We start from the raw sequence: 9,947 nt of genomic DNA on the forward strand, positions 1-9,947 counted from the left end.
CTTTATTATTATGGATTAAACCAACTTCATCACCAAAAACCTTTGGTAAATTAAATTCTGATTAACATTGACGTAAATTGAATTTGATAGATTTAGGGTCCATTTCAAAATGCTTTTCAAACAAGCACTTCTACGAGGAAATACACTTAAAGTAATTTCTGGAAAAAAAACAAAAAAGTATTTGCATGTGGTTTAATATCAATATCCTAGTGAATAAGTTGTTAGATTTCTATCCATGTGTTCCGAGTTCGAAACTTTCTCTCCCTAAATTATTATAGTAGTTTCAAACCCTCCCCCTCCTCTTGATAATTCTAAATTTCCTTGAAATTTTTTTTGATGTTTGTTTTTGTTGAACCTAGAAATACTTTTAATTTTTCTACAAACACGGGCATAAACACTTTTGATAATTTGAAAACATTATAATTATTTTAAAAATACTTCAAATTAACCAGTTATCGTTTTAATAAATGGTTAGTGTTTTTAATTGGACACTTATCATCATGTTGAAAACGCACTAGAAAATTTTAACACATATTCTTAAAGCATGCTTCAATAGTTACATTACTCTTATTGGTATATAAGGAATATATATGTATATATATTGGACGAAATGGTACCTATATGCCTATATGGCTTATCAAATTAAAGACGAAATGGTACCTATATGCCTATATGGCGTATCAAATTAAGGAAGTTACATGACTCTTCTAAATACAGGTGTATATAGTTTTTCGGTTGAGACCAATGATGGCGTGCAAGTACAACATCAAGAAAAGTATGGGTAAATCGTCTGCCTTTGTCCATACTTCGTGCCACTCAAACGACAAGTCAAAAAACATAAAACAATCTTAAAAGAAAAATACATATTATGTAATGTTTCTTAACTGATTGAGATTTCATATCCCACGAAATCAAACACTTATCCTAATTCCCATCTAAAATATGCTTCAACTAGCTTATCCATTAACATCAACATTAATCAATCACACTATGCACCGAATTAATGACCTAGTGGGTGTGAAATCAGTTGCAATTGCAACTGGTGGACGTACCAATCCAACAGGTCCATCCGATCATGTAATACTTTGCTTCCTGTATTTTTAAAGTTCTAATAGTAAATTTTTAGATATGAGTGAATGTATTGATTGTAGCTTTCATAGTTAAGAGTATTATTTCTATAAATTCGAAGTATTTGATTCGCAATTACCCTCTCTTTATATTGTTTGTCTAAAAAAAAAATACACGTTTTCTAATTTGAGTAGAATTATAACATTGTTGTGGATCCTAAAATAATTCCAAAAATTCTAGAGACGACACGTGGAATTTTTTTCAAGAAAGACAAGATTGCCCTCAATAAATGGGCAGGTTTCTCAGATATTCCCACGCGTAGCTCACATCCCTGGAGATCCCAGCAGTTGAATACGACTGCACACAGCTCACCAGCCCTTGGCAAAGAAAAGTCAAAGCATTAAAGATAAGGATTAATTACCCAAATCCTATCTTTAATACATTCCCAATTAATGATTGACTCCTATCAAGTAAGTAATCCCAATTTAAATAAATTAGGGATAATTACTCCATTATCTCAAGATATTATTTCCTATTTAATATCTTGAGAATATTTCTCCATAAAACACTTGGCCAATAGGATGCTGTCACGTGTAGGTAAAACCCTAACATTGTGGCCGACCCTATCCGTATAAATACCCCATATTCTACCAAATTTCAAAAGCTTTTGCTACCCCTAAAAAGCCCTAAACACTTTACTCTCTAAAAGAAACTGACTTAGGCATCGGAGATCCATTGGCCTAACCCCCCCTCCACCACCTCGTGGGCGCGTGAGGTTTAGGTCTTTGATCGAAGGTATTGATTGTTTTGCAAGTGCATTTTCGTCAAGACTAAAGACGGCGAAAATTTGCATCGACAAATTGGTGTTTTCATTGAGTACGGTGAGGCCCAGGGTGTAGCACCGGCCTAACGAGCAAGGCAGGCCCAAGGCCAGCCACCATATGCACGAGCCTAGTACGCCTCTGCACACATGCCGACCAACCAGCCTGGTTGGCCAACTTCGTGACCCGCTCCGACAACCCAGCCCATGGCCCAATCCATTCCAAGGCTATCTATGACGATCCAGGTCCTAACCACCGGTCCCACAATCAATTCAGGGTTATTTTCACCCAATTTTTCTACAAGAATGCCCGTTTTGGGCTCAAGTTTTGTACTTGTAGTCCACTATTCTTCCACCACACATGGAGATGCTTATTTCCCAAACTCTTCCAATCTAAATGGTGAGCACCACCTGCCCCAACAGGTCGCCAATTTGACGAGCTCCCTGGTGTAGCAGACCACCTTGGTGAACCAGCTCCTCAAGCGCATCGAGATACAGTGCGCCCCAAACAAGGTGTCCCGAAACAGGACAAGGGTAGAAGAACGTGACTCATTCCAGCGATGTCCCGGCAAAGAGCCGCCCAGCCTACCACGAACCATGCGTTCGGGTAATGTGCACTCTCGTTTGGGCCCTTGGGGAAACGTCTTCTCCAGCTTAGATGCACAAAGAAGCGTTCATTCCCAACTCGACTCATGAGCCAGTGTGTATTCGAGGTTGGGTCCACACTCTGACGAGCTTTTAGGATATTCCAGGAGAAGCGTCCACACGAGCCTAGGCTCACAAGGAGATCTTCCTACTGGCACCAGAGTAGGTAGCCACATGATGCACATAAAAGAGCACGAGAGCAGTCCAACTCAAGTTCCACTGGTAACCCTGCCAAGACGACAAGCAACACAGAACGAACTAAGTGTACCGCAACTGCGGCACGGACGAGCAGGACATGCCGAAGAGCAACTTGGACCAGCAGGTCAGCATCGGGGTAGCCAGAGGCTCCGCTACCCCACCAAGCAAAAATTCAAAAGGAAGTACAAAGGCTTATAACAGAGCCGTTGCATGGATTTCAACGCATTGACACTACCGACGATGCCATCCGTAGAAATAGTGCCAACCTAAGCAGGTCACCGTTCATAGACAAGAGATAGAGCAGATAAAGCCCTCGCGAAAGTTTAGCCCGCTATACTTTACTTTGTTTAAATGAGATGAAAATCCGGAAAGGCACTTGATACATTACCGAAATGTCATGACACCCTAAACCAACAACGACGCTCTCATGTGCAAAAATTTTGCCATGACTATCCAGGGCGACGCGCAAGGCTAGCTTCACACCCTACTGCCACGCTCAATCCGAAACTTCAATGAGCTTTCCTTGGTTGTCACTAAGGAATATTCATCCTACCGCTTGGTTAAGAAAAAATATGACCGCCTTTTCATCATGAATAACGACCCGAATGAGTCATTCTGCACATACGTTAAGAGGTTCAAGGCGGAGAAGGCAAAGATCGTCGGATACAATGACAGCTTTGCATGCTCAGCTTTCCAAAAGGGGTTCCCAGCAGATCACCCACTTTTCAGAGAATTGATCATGAGGGAGAACTTGACCCTAGCAAACTCTTACGCTTCTGCAGAAAATCACTCTCTGGGATGAGGAAAAACGCTCCTAGAAGCTGCCTAAGCAACCGTGTAAAGACGCATAGCCAACTCAAAATAAGGCGAGCGATAAACCATTCAACGATAAAAGTAAGTTAGGAAGCAGATGCAGGGACCGATCCCTAACAAAAAGAGGCATTGCACCTACGGCGTACACCAAGTTCTCAATCCTGATCAACCAGATCCTTCGCGACCTTAAGGACAAACCGTGGTTCAAGTCGCCGCTACCCATAAGGGGGGACACCTCCAAGATGGACCAGACAAAGTACTGTGCATTCTATAGAGGCCTCGGGCACACAACCAACGATTGTACCACGTGGAAAAGATACCTTGAGCAGCTCGTGAAGGAAAGTAAGTGTGACCAATACATTGACATATTAGTTGCCCGGCCAAGACGGGAAGCAAATGCCGATGCCGAACCCCTAGCCAAGACAATCCGAATCAACAAAATCTTTGCCGAGTCCGAGCATCTAGGGGCTACCAAAAACTTTAAGAAAAGGAAGATCCACCAAGCGAGATCGGTTTTTCAAGTTCAAGCCATAGATTCTATACCTTAACCAATCGTCGGCTTCACTGAGCAGGACGTTAAGGGAGTAGACTTTCCTCACTACGACGCCTTAGTGATCTCGGTTCAACTGGCCCACGCCATCTTTGAAAGAGTTATGGTGGACAACAACAGCTCAGTCAATATCCTACAATTGTCAATCACCAGAAGATGGGCGTGGAAAACATGATCTAACACAAAGCAGAGGTCTTGACAGGATTCAAGGCACTGACCTCAACTACCATTAGCACAATCACGGTCGATGTAAGTAGCCCACCAATTGTCTCTTCGCAGACCTTCATGATCGTCAGTGACCCATCTCTTTATAATGGGATATTGGGCTAACCCTGTCTAGTAAATATTTGATCTGTGACCTCGATTGAGTACTAAAAAATCCTATTTCGCATCTCAAGATAAGCAGTTGGAAAGATCAAAGGTGACCAGGCCATGTCCAAAAGATGCATTGTACAAGTTCTGAAGGAATCGAAAAAGAAGTCTTTTACTGCAGCTGAAGTGCAGAATAACGACTCTACCTTCGACAAATAGCAATTACAGCAAGTAGGTTAAGAAGATGGCGTCAAGGTTGACAATGCCCTAGAAGATGAATCAGGATGAAAACCCGAAGATGATGCCAAAGACATCATTCTTGACCCCTACTAGCAGAAAAAGATAGCTACAATTGGCTCACATCTGAGCTTGTCAGAGAATGAAGAACTCACTATTTTTCTTAGGGAAAATCGCTACATTTTCGCACGGTCAACTTCTAACATGCCAGGTATTAATCCCGCAATAGCTTACCATAAGCTATACATCGATCCCATTGCCAAACATGTGATCCAGAAAAAGGTGACATTTCGCACCCGAGCGAGCAGCAATTATCGAGGCAAAGATTGACAAATTACTGGAGGTCGGTTTCATCGAGAAAGTGGCACACTCAGCGTGGCTAGCCAACGTTGTGCTAGTGAAGAAAAAAGGCAAGGGCAAGTGGAGAGTATACATGGATTACACCAACCTCAACAAGGTGTGCCCTAAAGACAACTACCTAGTTCCTCGAATCGACTTACTCATTGACTCAACATCTGGGAATCAGCTACTCGCCTTCTTGGATGCATACTCAGGCTACAATCAGATTGTCATGTACGAGCCTGACAAAGAGAAAACCGCATTCGTGATTGAGCAAGGCACATACTACTACAAGGTCATGCCCTTTGGCCTCAAAAACAGAGGAGCAACCTACCAGTGGCTCGTAAACATGATGTTCAAGAATCATATCGGAGTCACCATGAAGGTCTACGTTGACGACATCATAGTCAAAGGCAAACAGCGGTCAGACCATATTTGCAACTTGGTAGAGACTTTTAAAATTATCCGAGAGTATAAAATAAAGCTCAACCCAGCCAAATGCACTTTTGGCATCTCTTCAGGCCGATTCTTAAGGTACCTTGTAACCCAGCTAAGAATCGAAGCTCACCCAAGGCAGATCAAAGCAATCATGGACATGAAGTATTTCACAACTCTGAAGGAGATCCAAAGTCTGACCGAACGAACAGTGACACTCAACCGTTTCCTCTCGCAATCCACCAAATTTAAGCATTTCTACAAGGCAATCAAGAAGGCGCAGAAGGATAAATAGGACAACGAGTGCAAGAAAGCATTTCAGGACTTAAAGTAATACTTGACATCACCTCCACTATTATCTAAGTCGGAAGTAGCGAAAAACTTGTACATCTATCTAGCAGTATCAAAAGTAGCAGTAAGCTCTGCCCTCACACGAGAAGAGTTGGGGGCCCAATTGTCTATATTCTATACATCCAAAGCTCTCCTCGATTTGGAAACCAAATATTCGAAGATTGAAAAGCTAATTTTGGTGCTAGTTGTTGCAACTCCGAAGCTCAGATCCTACTTTCAAAGGCATTCGGTCATCGTTATGACCTAGTACCCACTGCGATCAATTTTGCATAGTCTAGACGTTTCTCAACAAGTGATGAAATGAATGTTGGAACTGGGCCAATACGGCTTAGCATACCAACCCCGCACAACGACAAAAGCCTAAGTATTGTTGAACTTCATAGTAGAATTCACCCCAAGCCTGAATGATGCAGCAACTCAGCCCGAAAGTGCCCCAGAGGCAACCGAGCACGCCATAGCAGTACCAACCCAACCTGCTAGAGATTTCTGGCATTTGTAGGTCAATGGATCATACAACTACCAAGGATCAGGGGCAAGCTTAGTTCTTACTATCCCAAACGATTCGATGCTCGAGCAGGCGATCACTTTAAGCTTCAAGGTGTACTAGTAGGTATCTGATTGGCGAAAAACCTAACGGTGAAGAAGCTCGTGATCTATTCTGACTCATTGCTGATCACCAACCAAACCGCAAAGGAGTACGCAACAAAGCATCCAAGGATGGCACAATACCTTGAGAAAGTACGAGAGCAGCTAACGACATTCTAGACGTACACATTCACTCAGGTTCCATGAGCAGAAAATGCCCACACAGACGCATTAGCAAGCTTAGGCTCCGCATTAAACCATCAGCTCAGGTGCTCTATCCTAGTTGATTACTTGGAAAGGCCGACAATAGATGAGGAACCAACAGTTAAGATGGTGGAAATCAATATAATTCCAAGTTTGCAAGATCCCATCATCAACTACATAGTCAATGGAACATTCCCCACAGACAGACTGGAGCGCAAAAAGCTCCAGATGAAGGCAGAGCTACTACATGTGGAACGGCATGCTCGTTCGAAGATCTTTCTCAGGACTACATCTTCGCTGCCTATCACCTCCCGATGACCTTAAGATTCTTAGCTAAATCCACGAAGGCATCTGTGGAAACCACTCTGAAGGCCGCTTCCTAGCGTAAAAAACTCTTAACATTGGCTGCTACTAGCCAACCATGCACCAAGACACCAATAAGTATGTCCAAAGGTGCAACAGCTACCAGCGCTTCAAGCTCATGCTCGCACTACCTGCCAGCGAATTTCACCCGCAGACGAGCCCTTGGCCATTCATGCAGTGGGTGACGACTTGGTAGGACCAATGCCACCTACCACTAAGGGTAGAGGCATGATGATCTTAGTAACCGACTACTTTACCAAATGGGTCAAAGACGAACCCATGACTACAACTACCCAGATGAACATAGAACGCTTCATATAGAAGAACATCATATGCCGCTTCCGCATCCCACACTCTATCGTCACCGACAATGGTCCGCAGTTTGTGGCCAAAGACTTGGAGAGGTTTTTTGAAAAATATGGCATCAAGCAACACATGTCCACGCCCCGGTATCCGCAAGGCAACGGGCAAGCCAAGGCGTCCAACAAGACCATCCTCGACTGCCTTAAAAGACCCTCCCAGATAAGAAGGGCGAGTGGCTAGATGAGCTCCCCGGTGTTCTATGGGCATATTGTGCCACCAAGAGAAGAACAATCGACGAAACTCTATATTCCCTAGCGCATGGCTTTGAAGCGATCATTCCTCCTAACATCACGGTGCCAAGCATCAGCACTATACTGCCAAATTTAGAGTAAAATGAGAAAGAGATGGCCATCAACTTAGACCTGGCAGTGAAAGAGCACGAGAAGGTTATTACCCACATTGCGGCCTATCAGCAGCAGCTTCTCTCTAACTATAACAAGAAGGTGAAAATCTGGCAGTTCCAGCCATGAGACTTAGTCCTCAAAAAAGCTTTCATCACTGCCCGACGGAAAGGCTCCAGAAGATGGCTCCCATCTGGGAAGGTCCATACAAAATCAGCCAAGGAAGCGGAATGGGCAGCTACACCTTTACCACCATAAGTGACGAAGAAATCGACAAGTAGTAGAATGTCTACAAGCTGAGAAAGTACTACGTGTGACCTCCCACCATTCCTTAAACCCATTCAAGATGAAATAAGTTAGAATACTCAAGCAGCTCAATGAACAAGACCTCGCATGCTAAGGATTATCAGTTGTTAAGCCATTACAGCCTACGAGGAAAGTTAATAAATTTCCCTATTCTCAATGAAGATTGAAGGAATTATTCACAAGCATGGGCCGAATACATAAACAAACTGACCAACCTTGTGCCAAGTAGAAGACGTCATCTGCCCTGCAAACATGGTGTGTTCTCTCCAATAAGGACAAGATAAACTAATCTAGAATATCCAAATGTGGATGGATGGCACGACTGCTCAATTCCCCCTGAATGCAGCAACTACCTAAGCCAAATGATTCCCAGAATTAGCCATGATAGTCCTTCCCTTGGAATAAACTTAGCCGACTGAATGATTCAATTATGTGAGATCCTAAGTCTCTATCTGGAAGAGAAACTAAGTGTAGGATTTCTACCCATGAAAGAGTTCGCGTGATAAGATAGATTGTCCTCGACATACAAGTCTTCATGAATGTACCTTGGTTTTAAAATGTTGCAATATTAGTTAAGCGACCTGTGGAACCAAGTTATAACTAGGAAGGATGTGGCCTTTGAGGCGCGATTTCGCCTACACCTCACGCCTAAAACGCCTCCGAGAGCTAAAGACGACGCATGTTTCTATAAGTAAAACACCCGGCCGACGACCTGACGGTTGGCAGCCCAAGGCAATTCGCAAGCTGAAACCTACACCTGGTATGGCTACGTGGACTAGTCTGCTTACTTAAAAGTAGCGCTTCCGGCCGACAATCTACGGTTTAAGTTTTGTTGGGACAAAAATGAGGTATGACTATAGCAACTATGTTAACCTTCTCTACTTTCTACAAGAAGCATGAGTCCTACCAACGACTCTATAAGTTAAAAAACCTCGCAACACGCCTTAGGAGAGTCATAGCTCAAGAAGCCACCAAAGCTCGAGAAGCCACTTAAAGTCGAAATACAACCATAGTAGCTACGCAGACTCTTCTGCTTTCTACAAGAAGCATGTGTCCGCCCGCCAACTCTATAGGGTAAAAATTTCACAATACATCCCGGGAGGGTTAAAATTTGTGAAGCCATTCAAAGCCGAGATTCATAACTATAATAGCTACGTGAACTTGCCTGCTTCCTGCGGAAGCAACGAGTTTGGCTGATGACTCTATAAGTTAGAAATCCCGCATTTTTTTCCTTTTGCAGGTAAAGCTCTTAAAGCCCCAGAGATAGAACTAAAACCTAAGTGACGACGTAGGATTGGCTGCTTCATTGAGGCAGCCCACCCAGCCAACCATCCTAGGATAAAGTTTTGCAAAAACCATAGCGAAACAGAATAATGAAGCAAAACAAGGAAATATGTTTATTAAATTTCTAGTAAATTGATAAACTAACTCAAAGGCTAACAAAGTTCAAATAAAGCAGAACAGAAAGGAAAAGAAGAAAATTCCTAAGTCTAAGCAAAAAGATTATTCCTTGGCAGCCTGCGCAACCACTGGTTCCTTAACTGCCAAGCCTTCAGCAGCTGCACCGTTCCTAGTAGCCAAAACTTCCATCAGCTCATCGTCAACCGCTCCCGCCTGGATTGCCTAATCCTCAACTGCTCCACCAAAGGCAACCTCAAATGAAAAATCAAGCAGATCAACTGGAGAAATTGAGAAAATCTCGAAGTCCTTCTCAGAAAACTCATAATCCGACGGCCTACCCTGAAAATGGTCTACATAGCTAAGCTTGTAGAAATCGGCCTGACAAGAAGCAAACGCCACTTCGTGACTGGCTTTCTCATTCTTCAGCCGCACATGCTCCTCAAGAAGCCCAATGTGAGTACCCTGCAGCTCGTCCAGTTCCTTTCTTAGGTTCTCGCTAGCAGACAACACACTTGCAGATCCACTTCCTTGGACTCAAGCTTACTGGCAACCTCCTTGAGATGACACTTCAACATGCATGAAGATAAGATCCTCATCCTTGGCAAAATAAGCAAAT

This window comes from the organism of the source record quoted next, unplaced genomic scaffold, assembly GCF_019419815.1.
Source record: "Pyrus x bretschneideri cultivar Hongxiangsu unplaced genomic scaffold, Pyrus_bretschneideri_v1 Contig16, whole genome shotgun sequence".
NCBI lineage: Eukaryota > Viridiplantae > Streptophyta > Magnoliopsida > Rosales > Rosaceae > Pyrus > Pyrus x bretschneideri.